We start from the raw sequence: 15,474 nt of genomic DNA, 5'->3' as shown, positions 1-15,474 counted from the left end.
AGTTAAGAGTTAAGACTCTTGAGAGGTAACTGAATTAAGGACACCCACCAGCTGGTTAGTGTATGGTAGGACACCAACAAAAGCAGGCGTACAGAAGGTTTGGGTGAGAAGGCAAATTCCACCGGGATGTGGAGAGGTCCAGTTCCTGAAAAGCAGGAGTAGATTGTATTGAATCAACCCTCTTGTCGGTAACAATGATGAAAGCTGGACAATATACAAAAGACAACTGCTCTTGAAAGCACTTGAGAGCAATCCAAAGAAGCAACCAATAGAAGCTGGAGGGGATACCGTCCTTGAAGGACATGAAGCACACTAGGATATTTCCCTGTTCATGGTGATACACTGAATGATGAAACAGAATGCAGCAGTGTTACCAGCTGGGAAGAAGAGGAAGACATTGGACCCTGAGGATGGAAACTGAAGGGGAAAATGCTAGAAAGGAGATAGCCACAGAATGAGGAGCTCCAAAATTACCATACAGGTTCCCTTGAATCCTTATTTGACTCCTAAATTGTACACATGGAGAGAGAGAGAGTTCATAGAGCCCAAAACAAAGCCGTGACTGAGAGGCAGAAAGTTCAGCAGCTGCCTGAAAGATGGAGTCTGGGGTTCAAGCACTGCCAAGTTAAAAGGGCTTAGCCAACAGTTATGGCTCCCAATTTAATCCTAGAAAGGCCATGCCTTATTATTAAAACCAGGATTAAGGGTTATACTCTAGGATTATGGGCAAAATCAAAATAAACCTACCTGAACAAAACCTAAAAACTTAGCCTGCCCAAAAGCAAGGTAATATGCCAGTAATATAACTGCCTGTCAGAACAAAACACATCATTCTGGAGAGAAAGACAGTAAGACGCTGAGTCTTTTCAACATAGGATCCAAAATGTCCAGCATATGATTTAAAAATTATAGGCATGTGAAGAAGCAAGAAAATATGATCCACGATCAAAAGGAATAATAAAATTAGACCCACTGATGACCCAGATGTTGGAATTAGTATACTGGGATTTTAAAATGTGTCTGTGTGCATGTCCGTATGTGCGTGTGTGTGCGTGCACGCATGAGTGTGTGTGTGCTGGGATTCCCAGGTGGTGCTAGTAGTAACAAAACTCACCTGCCAATGCAGGAGACCTAAGAGATGCAGGTTCAGTCCCTGAGGTGGGAAGATCCCCTGGAGGAGGGCACAGCAACGCATTCCAGTATTCCTGGAATACTGGACACACATAGACACACATAGACACACATGCATGCTAAGTTGCTTCAGACATGTCTGACTGTTTGCAGCCCTACGGACTGTGGCCCACCAGGCTCCCCTGTCCATGGGATTCTCCAGGCAAGGATACTGCAATGGGTTGCCATGCCCTCCTCCAGGGGATCTTCCCAACCCAGGGATCGAACTCGCGTCTCTTAGGCCTCCAGCCTCTCTTACATCTCCTGGAAGGCAGCTTCTTTACCACTATCAGCACCCGAGAAGGAAGCCCCTTAAAATGTGCACATATCATGAATATGTACAGGATCTTCAGGAAATGGAGGACAGAATGAACCAGTGGATAGAAAATCTCACAAGAGAAATGGGACCCATAAAGATAAACCAAGTGGCAATTCTAAAACCAAAAGAATACAGCACCTGATGGAAAACATAATTTGGACAACACTAACAGCAGATTAAACACTGCAGAATAATGGATCAGCAAACTTGAAGCCAGGTAATAGAAATTATCCAAAACTGAAGCACAGAGATTTTTTGGGAAAAGATAAATAAATGGAGCTTCAGTGACCTGTGGAACAACTCAAGTGTGTAAGTGGAGTTCCAGAAGGGGAAGGGAGAGAGAATTATATAGAAGAAATATTTGAAAGAATAATGGCCCCCAACCTCCCCACCCCCATAACACATTCCCAAATTCAGTGAAAAATACCAACCCACAGATCTAAAAAGCTCAGTGAATCCCATGCAGAAAAAATACAAAAAAAAGAAAAAAATCACATCATCATCATATTGCTGAAAATCAAAGATAAAGAGAAATCTTACAAGAAGTTAGAGGAGAAAAGACCCCCCTTTCCATGTATAGTGAAAATGGCATTCCACTCCAGCACTCTTGCCTGGAAAATCCCATGGAGGGAGGAGCCTGATAGGCTACAGTCCACGGGGTCGCAAAGAGTTGGCCACGACTGAGCGACTTCGCTTTCCATGTACACAGGAAGACAGCTGACTGCTCCTTAGAAACAATGTAAGCCAGGAGACAATGGAAAGGGATTTCACAAGTGCTTGCTGAAAGGATAAAATCAATTTGGGACACATGAAGCCTGAAATCCTGCTGAAAGATAAGACTCTGGGGCTGCAAGATACAGCAAAGCCCCCTCCCAAGCACCCCTGTTTATATAAGCACCCACATCATTCATGCACTCCCACCCCTCTCCCACCCCCAACACATGGTTATCTCAGTAGACCACCCCAACATTCCCAACAGGAAAAAAACAAAACAAAACAAAACTGTAACTGTCAGGAATGTGACAAGATAGAAAAAACATGAAATCATTTATACAAGCTGCGGGACACAATTAAGATTGCTGGTGTTCTGCCACCATGTAAATGTCACACTTTTCTTTCATTCTGATGAAAACTATAAAAAAGGAAAAGAAAGATTCCCTGCTCCTTAAACGCGTCAGTCACTGGTCCAGCACACAGGCGGAAATGCAGGGATGGCGCTCATGGAGGGGTCAGGAGGATTCTGAGATGGGGGAGCCATCAAGGTAGCAGCTCGGTGAGGATGTTCTGGGTAAGAGAAGGGAGGGAGAAGCAGCGGCAGCAGCAATTCCCTGAGCGATGCTGGAGGCTGAGGGCTGGGCATCGTGCTAAGTGCTTCAGACACGTTATCTTAATCCTCACACAGAAGCCCTAGGAGTCAGTATCGTCGCTGCCATTTTGAATGTGAGGAAACAAAGTCTGAGAGAGAATCAGGTTGCCCAGGTTAGTGACAGAGCTGGGATTTGAGCACAGTTCACTCTCCCCCATCAGCCATTCGCTATTCACACCTCTGTGCTGGGCTGGATGAGAGGAGAGCGCCACACGGCCCACGCCACCCACACCCCAGTGCTCAGGGGACTCCCAGACAGCTAAAACGAGCAGAGCCAACATTTGCGGCAGAGTCCTAGCTATTGTGACTTACAATTAACATGTCACATCGTAGCTCATTTTCGCAACAGCCCTTTGAGGTCAATTCTTACACCACCTTCATTTTCCACTTGAGGTAAGTGAGGCTCAGAGCTACTGGTGGGAGAACCAGGATCTGACTCCCCAGCTCACGCTCCCCAGCACCATGCCTGACTATCAGGGTGTTTGCCACCAACAGGCCAGGAGTTGAGCAAAGAAAGACAGGGCACGGCCACCCTGGTGCTCCTCCCCCACTGCATGGGACCCTAGCAACTTGGAACTGGGAAAGCAAATGTGTTTAGCAACCAAGGGACTTAAGCTACACCTATTCCCAGGGGCGGGAAAACCTAGGAATCCCCCTGCCCCAGGGGTCCCGTGGTGGAGAGGCAATGGCACCCCACTCCAGTACTCTTGCCTGGAAAATCCCATGGACAGAGGAGCCTGGTAGGCTGCAGTCCATGGGATCATGAAAAGTTGGACACGACTGAGCGACTTCACTTTCACTTTTCACTTTCATGCATTGGAGAAGGAAACGGCAACCCACTCCAGTGTTCTTGCCTGGAGAATCCCAGGGACAGGGGAGCCTGGTGGGCTGCCGTCTATGGGGTCACACAGAGTCGGACATGACTGAAGCAACTTAGCAGCAGCAACAGCAGCAGCAGCAGGGGTCCCGTGGCCTCCCAGTCACCTCTCTCTCCAGAGTGTCTCCACCATCACCCAGCGGCTCTGGGGCCTTGGCTGCAGGGCCTGTCAGTCCAGTCTGTGCTCAATGCCAGCGTGGCCTTAAAAATAACCGCAGGCCGGAACTCTGCCCTGCTCAGAACCTTTCAGTGGCTCCTGACTGTCCCTGGGAAGAAGTCCCCCTCTGACAAGGCCTTGTCCTCCGCCATGTTCCCCTTCTCTCCTCCAAACAGCACCCCTCTCAGTCCCTCACAGTTGCTCTTGCCTCAGGCTCTGCTCCTGCTGCTACTGCAGTGTAACAAATCACCACCAAAATTCTGCGGCCTAAAATAACCATTTCCTTCCCCCATGGGTTCTGTGGGTCAGGAAGTCAGACGCGGGACACCAGGATGGTTTCTCTCGGCTTCCGGTGGCCTGGGGTCTCGGCAGGAAGACTCTCTAGCTGGGGAATGACTCAATGGCGAGGGGACTCTTTCTCCCATGTCTGGGGGTTGGTGCTGGCTACCAGCTGGGACCTACAACACACGTGGTCTTCGCGTGGCAGCTTCTGGGTAGTTGGACTTCTCCGGGTCCAGCTTGGCCCACAGCTCCAACACAGAGTGTGCCAGCAAACGAGGCAGGCTGCCTTTTTTCACCCAGCCTTGGCAGTCAGGCGGTGCCACTTCCACTGCTTCTTCAAGCAAGTAACAGACACCTGGATATGAGGGGAAGGAGCAGAGACCCTGCCTCTCAGTGGGAGGGGTGTCAGGGTCTCACTGCAGAAGGGAGATATTGCCCGGACCGTCTCTGAACCTGACGTGCTATTCTCTCTGACTGACAGACTGTTGTCCTTCCAAACTCACCACCTGCTGACTCACCCTTCAGGTTTCAGCACCACTTTGTGCCACGTGCCCTGACTGTTTGTTCAGGCCTCCTGCTCAGATACTCCGTGTGCCCAGTGCTTCTCGTGTGCCTCAGTCTGCTGTCTGCCTCCCCTCCTGCCTGTGAGCTCTGTGAAGACAGGAATTTTGCCTTTCTGGTGTTGGCTCAGTGAAAGAATTAGTCGCTCAGTTGCGTCCGACTCTTCGCAACACCATGGACTGTAGCCCACCAGGCTCCTCCGTCCATGGAAGTCTCCAGGCAAGAATACTGGAGTGGGCAGCCATTCCCTTCTCCAGGGAATCTTCCTGACCCAGGGCTTGAACTCGGGTCTCATGCATTGCAGGCAGATTCTTTACCATCTGAGCCAACAGAGAAGCCAGAGCAGATTCTGAAAAGAAAAAAAAAAAAAAAACTTTCTGGAGAAGAGAGTCAGAGAGAGAGAGAAGGAGGAGGGATAGAGAGAGGGGAACATGCCTGCACACAGGCTGTCAAGGGTGCCACTCAGGAGAACTCAGGCGCATCCCAGCCTGCCTTGGCCCCACTGCCATGGTTCCACCAGGACCCTCCAGGCCCTTCAGAATACCCACAGAGTCAGTGGCACCTTCACCCCCATAGTCCCTGTGCGCAGGGTCTCTGTGCCACCCAGCTGTCTGGCTAACGCGGTAGGTAGCCTGTAAGATGCTGGGGTCTTCTGGCAAAGACTCATTTTCTAAAAAGGGATGGAACTGAGAGATGGAAAAGGGAGAAGGTCTGAGCAGGACGGGAGAAACCGAGGCAAGAAGGAAAGTCTGTTCCCTGCAAAGACCGGAGTGGCGATCCCATGGAGGCGAGGACCTCGGAGGACCCATTTTCCCTGGACCAGGAACATGACACCCTGTGCCTAGGGGTGTGGAGAACCCCATTAAAGTTTCTCTCCCAACTGGTAGCCAAATATCATCACCACCACCACCACCACCATCAATCAATTTTTTAAAAAAGGAAAGAAGAGTTACCATCAACGTTGCACATGGCTGTTGTCCAGGCAGAGGACAAACCAGCCCCCGGACGCCCCTATGCAGGACTCGCCTTGGTGGCCCCCAGCAGGTCTGCCCACGCCCACGAATCTGTAGCATTGCTCACTTCATGGAGTCCAGGGCTGTCTCCTCTCCTGCTCTGACTCTACCAACATTCACGAGCTCATCTCCGCTGCCCTTGGAGGTAGATTACTCATCTCAGCTCACTTACTGATGCACGAGAGGGATGTCCAGAGAGACGAAGTGACTTAATCAAGGCCACTCAGGTGGGAATAGACGGAGCGTCTCTCTGGCGCCTCCCTACCTCCAGCCTGTCCTGAGCCACTGCTTCTCTAACTTCACAGCGTGGATCCTGCTGACTTCTGTGAAGACAGCCTGGGGCTCCTCCCCCAGGGTTCAGAGGTGAGGGAAGTCTCCAAGGAGGGAGGCTTATGGGGAGAGGCTGTCTGTGCGGGACTGCCCTGCCTACACGCACCCCCCCTCCCCACACACACACCCAGGGCTCTGCAGGGCAGAGGGCAGACGGGAAGCGACCCAGGGGAGGACCCGGCTCCCGGCTGCCTGCACAGCTGGGGCAGACCTAAATCCATTACCTGAGTCAGAGGGGACGCTCTCTGCCTCGGCAGAGCGCACCCGGGGCTGCCCCGGGCTTTTGGGAGTGGCTGGGCCAGGGAGCAGAGCTGGCCAGGCTGCTCATGCCAAGGAAGGAGAGGGCCCGGAGAAGCCGCCAAAGCAGGCTGGGGCGGGAGGGGCCGGGCCAGCTGGGGCCGGAGCTAGTGTGACATCACCGGGCGGCCCGCCTCTGTCTGGGGCTGAGGGGAGGCCCGGAGCCTTTCTGGGGCCTGGGGGATCCTCTTGCACTGGTGGGTGGAGAGAAGTGCCTGCAGCCAACCAGGGTCAGGCTGTGCTCACAGTTTCCTCCGGCAGCATGTAAAGGCTCCACAAAGGAGTTGGGAGTTCAAGTGAGGCTGCTGCCCACAGCCGAGAATGGACCCTGAGCCCTGAGCAGTGCTGCCTGAGCCCCGGACCTGCAGAGCATGGCAGTGGGGCAGCAGCCTGCCCCCGAGAGAGAAGGCAGGTTGTGAGCCGCACGGCAGGACCCCCAGCCAGCCCCACTTCCTGGCTGGACCCCACTTTGGAGCAAGCAGAGGCCAGTGAGGCAGGACTACTCGGCGGCCGACTGGGTCCAGTCTGTGACTTGGGGACCCCTCCTGGAGGCCATGGCCAGGCTGCCCTGCTGACGGCCGAGTGAAGCATGTGAGGAGCGGCCCCGGAGCCAGGCAGGAGGGACGAGGTAAGGGGTGGGCTCTATGGCACCCTGAGGGACACGGGGTGAGAGGCAGCAGCTGGCCCTGGGTCTCTAGGTTCAAGAACTCTGACCCCCTCCAGCTGGGGAGGGGGGTGTTTGCAGCTGAGCCCTCCTGCTTTCACTTGGGAGCCCAACACGGCAGCTGCTGGCACAGGACCTGTGGACACCTGGGCAGAGCTGGGTGTTCGGCGGGTGGGGCTGGGGGGCCGTGAGGTCATGGCTGGGCTTGTGAGGGCTTCATCAGTAAGCCTCACTCTCCTTCAGACAAAGAGCCTTTAGGGTGAAGGCAGGCGGCTCCCGTGAGTGCGGGGTGTGTGTGCGGCTGTGAGCTTGTGTGGAGCAGTTCCCTTGACGGGCCAGCGGGCCCAGGCGTCGCGGCCGGCCGGGCTGGCCCGAGGACTCGCGAAGCTGTTTTTCTGTTTCGGGTTCCCGTGCACCCTGGCTGGCGACTCTACCGCGGCAACAGCAAAAGCAAAAGCTGTCCTGCGAGTGCCAGGAGCCCTTGTTCAGAAAGGTCCCCAGGGGCTGAGCAAACTCCGCTCCCGCCCCTGCCCGGGAGGAGAGGAGCTGAGGGATCCAGAGCCCGGAGGCACAGCCGAGGCTGTGCCTCCACACTGCCCCGGTCTCCGGGTGCGTCCCAGGACACCTGGACCCTCCTCGCAGGGGACAGGACGGGGCAGGGCCCTGGGTCTCCAGCGGGATGTCCGTGGGCTGGCCAGGACCCTGGAGGATGAGGCTTTCCCGGCACCAGACAGCGGGACAGCGCAGGCTCTGCATTCCGAGTCCCTTGAAAGCACTCGTTAGATAACATTTCCAAACAGAAATTCTTCGCTGATCCCTCCCTTCTCCTCTGTGATATGTGTGTCACGGGTCAGCAATTGCCTCCGCTGTGGATTAGGAGAGCTCCCAGAGGCCAGTTCGGTTACTTAGAGAAGGATCTCCTTTCACCAGGGCTCTGTGGAAAGTTGAGAATGCCACTTCCGAAGCTGGCCAAATGCTCCCCACATGTATTTTTCTAAATTGAGACAGAGGGAGGTAGGGCTCACAAGCTAGGCTGAGACCCTAGCTCTTCTTCCTAGAGCCAAGTGACGCTTGCTGATCATTTAGCCTCTCTAAGCCTCAGTTTCCTTATCTGTAAAATGGGATAACAGTAGTGCCCTTCTCTCAGGGCACTTACATGGCGCTCACCAACTGGTAGAGTCCTCCACAACTACCCTGTAACGCAGGTACTTGTTAGTCATCACCATTTCACAGGTGAGGAGACTGAGGCACAGAGGTTAAGCGTTGTGTCCAAAGCCACACGCTTCGTGTCTGCACCAGTGTCTGAGCCAGCACTCTGAGCCACACACCATTACTCTCCAGGAGGAGCACAGGAGCATGACCCGAACGCCTTAGCACAGTGCCTGGTGTGTGGCAAAGCCTCAGAAAACCTCTGAGTATTACGAGCCATAACTATTAGAATCACACAGGGGAGAGCAGAGAGCCGGACTCTGGACATGTCCTGCTGGGGTTGTCAGGAAGTTCCGAAAGGCCCAGCCAAGGCTATGACCACTACCTCCACCCACACTGGGGGGCCTCCCAGGAGCCTGTGGAGGGGGGCTTCATGTTGGGGCCACATGTCCAAGTCCTGGAAGTTCACAGGGAGGAGGAGTGCAGATGTACCAACAAAAGGACCACGGGTGCTTCTGATCCCACCCCTACAGGAAGAGCATCCTACCCTTCGCAGGGCACTGTACCCCTGCCCGCTGGTCCTCTCGCCTGAACCAGCTGGCGAGGCAAGTGAGCTACCGCCGCATTGCTCCAGGGTCCACAGCAGGAGGACCAATGCCAGGCCTGTCCTGGGGTTGCAAAGGAGAGGCAGCGACCCCTCCCCCAGTCTCCACCCCAATCACCAAATCTGTCCACAAGATGGCCAAGTCCGGTGGACTTCATACCGGCCAACAATGGTGCATCTTAGCCCAGGACAGTGGCTTCGCTCCTGTGGCCCCAGAGCTCTCAGTGGTCCCTGAACTCTTGGAAGCATTTGGAAAAGCTGGCATTGAACAGACACTTCTCCAGCACACGGCCTCTGGGGCTGTGGAAGCTGCAGGTTTCCTGGCTTAAGCCTAGATCCATAGCGGCTCACTCTGCTCTCTGGGCGTGCGTGTGTGCCAAGCCACTTCTGTCGTGTCTGACTCTTTGTGACCCTTTGGACTATGGCCGGCCAGGCTCCTCTGTCGACAGAATTCTCCAGGCAAGAATACCTGCATGGGTTGCTATGCCCTCCTCCAGGGGATCTTCCCAACCCACGGACTGAACCCGAGTCCCTTATGTCTCCTGCATTGGCAGGCAGGTTCTTTATCACTAGCGCCACCTGGACAGCGTGGGCCAAGCAGAGGCTCTGATTGGCCTCACGGGCCTAACATGAGTGAGCCATTCATTACTCAGTAAAGGCAGTCAAAGGCGCGTGAAGCACAGGGTCCAGGAGGGGTTCTCGCTACAACCTACCGGGAAGAGCGACTGAGCCATCTCTTCCTCCACTGCTCCATCCCACAGCGATTTACTAAGTACCCCTGGGCTAAGTAAGGCACACACATATCTCATTTCATCCTTGCTACAACCTCAGGAGGTAGGTTTCAGTTTTAGCGTCCCATTTGACAGAGGACAAAACAAAGGCTCAGAGACGGTGAGCAACCTGAGCACCAAGGGCATACAGTTGATGATTCTGTGGGACTTGAACTGGTTGGTGCGGCTCCGCAGGCCATGCCTTTCCCCGCCTCACTTCACTGGCCTGTTCAAAGCGTCTCACGGCTTTTGGTTTGGCTGGTATCCTAGAGACACTGTACCACTACATCTGAAAGCCATGTGCTCACCCGATTCGGGTGCGCCATCTGTCCTAGAAGTCTACCTCTGAGACAGTACAGGCCTCATCACCACCCCTCTTGCAACTGAGCCTCATCACGGCTACATAGCGTGCTTGTGGTGGTACAGTTAACGAGAGGTGGGACCAGATTCCAAGCCAGGCTGTCTTAGCTCTGAACCCTGCACCCCTGGTGATCTGTGCGGCTGCCCCTCACCCCCCCACCACCCTTCACGGCAGCACCATGGAACTGCACCAGCTCAGGGCAGAGCCTTGGGCCCCCAGTCATCCAGGGACCGTTTCCCGAGTCCCTGCTTAGAGACTCCAAGGGCTGCAGAACCCGAGCTCGGGTCTTCAGGGCCTGCACTGGCCACACTTGAGCAATTCCCAAGAAAAGACCCGGGAGCTGCGACTGGCAGCTCCAGCAGAACAAACAGAGCCGGCAGCAGCCCCGCCCAAGGCAAGCACATTCAGCTTCTAGCCTCTCTCTGAGTCACAGCCCACTTCACCCAAACCCATCTCGATCGAGAGCAGTCAGACGGGGGAGGAGGGGCTCTACTTGCCTGAGCCTACAGCCCAGTGGGAAGAGGCAGAAGGTGAATCTAATTCACAGCAGTGGGAGACTCGTAGGGAGGAGGCGTGTGGTGCTGAGAGAGACCTGTGAGATGAGCGGTACTGTCCCATTTTACAGAAGAGGAAACTGAGGGTCAGGGGGTGCAGCGCTTCTGCCACGGTCTCTCCACCGGCGAGCCAAAAAAGCGAGGATTCAAACCCAGATCTGGGCCCATCCCGCCCCAGCCCACTGCCAGCCTGGACAAACACACTGCGGCAATCTCAAGAATGAATCAATTCATTGAATAGCATTTCTTTTTTTGTGAATTTATATAAAACACCCCAAATAGAGGGGTCATTCAGATCCTGGCAGCAAGCAGTTTGCGGTGGTAGAAGGGTCACAGCAGAACCTCGTTCTGAGGGTAGTTTCTGTGACAAAAACCACATTCCCACACAACTCCAAGCCATATGACTGCCTTAATAACAGCCTTGCGGGGTGGGGGGCACGCTAAAATGCTACAATGTCCTGTTACACGTACACATCAACCGTAAGCACACACTCTGATCACAGATGTGTTAACGTGCTGGGTGGGGGGAGCCAGGCCTCTCACAATCAAGCTATTGTGTCGGGTCAACGCTCTGGAGAAACCAGCCTTTCTAGAGGCCAGCAGCCCCAGAGCCCCCCAACTTCCCCCAGAAAGGCACGCCCAAGACCACCTCAGGAAAGCCCAGAAGGAACTTGGTTCTTGTCTCTGAGAGACGCCTGAGGACCCGCCCGGCTCCGGGAACGACCGAAGTCCTGCTGGAGATGGTCCACCTCCAGCCTCTGCGAGCAGACGGTGGCATCTCTCAGTCATCACTCACCTCCAGGACCCACTCAGGGACAGGCAGGGAAGGGATCTGGATGAATGAAAGAGGGAGGGAAGGAAGGAGGGAGCCGCAGACCCAAACAAACGAGCCTCTCGCCTCCAGCTGCCACAGTGCTCCAGCCCGGCTGTGCTCCCAGCCCCCTGAGCTGCCCTGTGGGGGCCTGGTACCCAGTGTCACCAGCACCTGCTCTCTGTCTCACCTACTCCTGTGCCCACTGAGGGCAGGCATCTCCCTTGCTCCTGTTCTATCTGGCCCCCAACACAGTGGCTGGCACCAGAGAAATGCTCAGGAAGTCTGTTCATTGAGGGGATGCCTCGAATTTTCTGTTTAGTAACCCAGGTGCCATCCTGGCTACTGGGTATTCAGAGGGGGAAACCACCCTGACCTCACTTTTAAGAAGCCCACAGTCTGGGCAGAGAATCAGATGACAAGCTGGGTCTCCGGTGCTATGACAGAAGCAGCCAGGGCTGCTCCTGGAAGCTGGAGGAGAGAGGGGGCCCCTCCCCAAGAATGGCCGGCTTCACCGAGAAGGTCAACAAGCAAGGAAGGCAGGACATGGGGAAGGTGCCGAGGCAGAAAGAACAGCACGCGCAGGGGCAGGGAGGCAGGACAACATAGGCTCTGCCTTCCAGCAGGACACTGACGAGGCCTGTGAGGCTGTGAGGTTTAGAAAGATAGGCCTGGAGCAGTAGGCAGGCCAGCAAGGCCCGTGTGGGTAAGGAAGCTGGCTCTGGAGTCAACACATCTCTTCCAAGCCCAGCTCCACTACTTGGGAGCTCTGAGGTCTGGGCAAGGCTCCATCCTTATCTCTGTTTCCTCATCTGTGAAACGGGGATTATCACGGCCCCTGCCTTATAGAGTTGCTGGGATCGGGGACGGAGGCACAACGTGCTCATTGTCCCTGTGCTGGGGATGGGCCCTGCAACAGGGCCGAGGTGGTCGTGGGGCTGGCCACTCAGCCTGGCTGGAAGAGCAGCCCCAGGAAAGGTTTGGATTTCCCAGGAAGCCGCCCCAGGGCACCGCTGTCCACCCAGTCCCTGGCTGCTCCCTGGCTCTCTTGGATCTGTCCCCCCAGATCCAAGGCCCCAGAGCACACGAGGCACGGCAGGAATGCAGCAGCCAACTCAGGAGCTGGGCTCCGAAATGGCTTCTGCAGCTCTCCGCCCCTGCTCTGCTGGCCGGGGCTCTTGGCACCCGAGGGATCAGTGTGCAGGCTTTGGGATCTTTCAAGATGGCTCCAAAATAATGTACTATGGAAAAGGAACAGCGGCATCCTTGTCTCCCGGCAAAGGCAACCCACTCCCCGATCCTGAACCACATCCTCTCCTAACACGATGACCTCACAGGATGACCACAACCCACCTCCTGCATGAGCTCAGCCCTGCCCCGGAGCCAGCAACACACCAGGGGCAACCGTGTCAGGCAGGTTCGACCCTCCACTGCCGCTCTTCCCGGCAAATCTGTACAGTCCTACACTTCCTGCTTCTCTGGCTTGACCGTGTTCCCAGCACCCAGGACAGGGCTGGACCCTGACTGTAGCAACACACGATGGCTGGTTGGCTCAGAAGGCTAAATGGATGGAGGGCTGGCTGGCCGGACAGACGGCTCATTTGAAGGTCTTATGAGAGCTGGACTGGCAGGGTCTGGCAATCAGCTCCAGACCCCCTGGGTGCCCACACTGCCTTCTGGCGGGGATGATTCACAGGCTCCCGGGCTGGGAGGGGATGGCAGTTGGAGATGTGGTTATTCCCTCCCTGGCCTCCAGGCTGGCGGTGAATCACCAGGACAAGCGATGCACAGTTCCTTCCCCCGGGTTTCTAAGGTGAGGACACCGCTGCGCATTCTAGATGTCCACTTTGGGGTCTCACCACTTGGATGATCAAGCAGCTGTTTCTACCATCCAACAAGACTCACCCTTGTGCTGATCTGAAAGCCATTTCTACTTTGTCAGTCAAGAATGACTAAGAGGGAATCTGCATCCTGGCCGTTAAGCAAACAAACAGGCACCTATTATTCACATGGGTTGGAGAGATGCTCCTGATCGAAGTGAAGGCACAGACCTTGCAGTTGACATGGGTTTCCCAGTCCCGATGTTTCCTTCAAGGGACCTTAGGCAAGTGACCTAACGTTTCTGGACCTGGGTTTCTTCTACAAATGCAGATAATAATGCCTGTCTCCTAGGTAAGGGACCAAATAGTTTATTGCCCAATGCGGACACATGTGAGAATAAAATGGGGTGCTATTAATAATTAATAAGACAACAGGCCTCAAGGGGGGCCAACCAGCATGCCCAGTCCCCTATTCATAAGGTTGTCAATGGGGTAGAGCACGGCTGAGCACACCAAAAGTCTATAACAAACAAATGACAGCTGTTATTATCTATCCCATTGGTCATGTGGTCAGCTGGGCCCTCTAGGGCAGTATATTCTGGAATATTCCTTTATCTGGGTCCCTCTGTCATCCCAGATTACCAATTGGTTTGGTACTACCTGACTGACACATCATATATCCCATAACCAGCTTTAGCAGGAAAAACCGTTTGTCAACTTTGAAGTTTTGATTTTTTTTTGTTTTGTTTTCTGTCCTGATGCTGGTTTAACATCATGATTCATGCTCGGGTCCACCAAGCTCACTCAAGCACAGCTCAAGTTCCCGGCTGCCTGTCAGGGGCCAGCTGGGCACTGGGCCAGGGGGCAGTTCCAGATGCCCTTGCTGCCTTGGCAGAGGCCCCCTGCCCAGGCCTCCTTCAGAGCCTCTGGCCTGGACTCCTACCTGGCTTCCATCTGTGATCACAGAGTGATGGGGCAGGGCAGGGGGACGGAGGGACAGGCTCTGTGAGCCCCAAGCCAGGAATTCAACATGGACTAATGATGAAGCACCATCCTGAGAGCTGATTCAATTCGGGGTCAGCAGTCCTGGGGGTCCCAAGAGCTCTCCTGTTCTCCTCCTTGCCTTAGAGGGCATGTGGCTGTCAGGGAACAATCTCTCTTGAGTTTCCCTGTCACTTTTATACATTCAACACAGATGTATATTGGGATTCTGTTACCAACTGCTACTTGGCTAAGCTGATGACTTAGGACAAAATGACTCATGGACTTTGAATCTTAATAGCTTCCTTGCCTGCAACGGGAACAACTGTCAGCTCTGCCATTAGTCTTAAAAGCATCTTTGTGAGAATTAGAACACTGCTGTGATCTAAATATACAAAACTACAAAGACTATGAATGTGAGTTGTGCTCCCTAGAGTTGCATAGTACACAACCTCGGTCACCACGCATGGCCACCCCGAAATAACGGCTTCCCTCCCAGGCCTGTTGGGAGGATGAAGTGAGGCAGCGCTTATAAAGTGTTTGGGTCACAGTGGTAATTGGCTGTCACTATTATTTTTGAAATTGTCTTATTCCTACCCTTTGCGGTGAGAACTCACAAGATGACCTCAGGAAAGTAGCTTTTGCCGCAGGGTAGGACCCACAACTCTGTCTTATGAAAACAGTTCTTCCCACACAGTGGCCCCCCACCTGAGCTGCGGTGCTAAAGGGGACGTGGACCACGGTGTGTGGCCCCACCACAGCAGGCCAAGCAGGGATGCTCAGAGCTGCCCACCGGAGGCTGGGTGGGACCCAAGCCCTTGGGGAGGTGGCCTCCCTGCGTGCAGAGCCCGTCACGTGGCTCGGTCACACTGGCCCCGCTTGTGGGGAGGGAAACCCATGCATAATGGAAACTCCTCACAATACAATGTGGAAAAGCAATTTCAAGAATGGCTTTTATTTTCCTTTTGAAGCCAAGGAAAACAGTTGGATTTGCTTTCCTCTGTTGGTCGTAGGAAGAAACTGAGGAGCATCTCTTTGATTAGAGTCGAGTCCTTCTCTGGGCCTAAGACAGTTGGAATGCTGGGGGTTGGGGTAGCGGGGAGTTCCTTCTCTTGGGATGCAATTAGTTGAATAAATACCAAGAGAACAAAAGTAAGCAAACTCATTACTGCCCATTAAGACCTGCCAAACTTGCAAAAGCCTAAGGAAGGGGGCTGGAACCTTGAAGGAAAGTCAATTACTCTAAGCCAGAGGGGGCACAGCCCTTGGTGTCAGGCTGACCCCAGCTCTTGACAGAGTCAGCACTGGCTCTTGTCTGCCATGTGCTCCCAGCAAATCACTTAGCCTTCTGGGTGCTGGTGGCCCCCTTTATAAGCCTGGAGGGAACC

General features: G+C 54.3%; 2 protein-coding genes across 13 annotated transcripts in view; one reads left to right on the top strand and one right to left on the bottom strand.

The window, feature by feature from the left end:
- RALGPS1 (Ral GEF with PH domain and SH3 binding motif 1) overlaps positions 1-15,474 on the bottom strand; it is a 300,991-nt gene that overhangs the window by 103,024 nt on the left and 182,493 nt on the right. The gene's annotated exons all lie outside the window — the stretch shown is intronic.
- Positions 6,320-15,474, top strand: part of ANGPTL2 (angiopoietin like 2) — a 35,938-nt gene continuing 26,783 nt past the window's right edge. Inside the window, exon 1 of the mRNA XM_018055801.1 lies at positions 6,320-7,000. The gene's annotated coding sequence lies outside the window, so the exon portion shown is untranslated. The remainder of the gene's footprint in view (positions 7,001-15,474) is intronic.

The sequence above is a fragment of the Capra hircus genome, chromosome 11 (assembly GCF_001704415.2).
Source record: "Capra hircus breed San Clemente chromosome 11, ASM170441v1, whole genome shotgun sequence".
Lineage (NCBI taxonomy): Eukaryota > Metazoa > Chordata > Mammalia > Artiodactyla > Bovidae > Capra > Capra hircus.
Note: the sequence above shows the minus strand (reverse complement) of the source record. Positions and strands in the feature narration are given on the sequence as shown.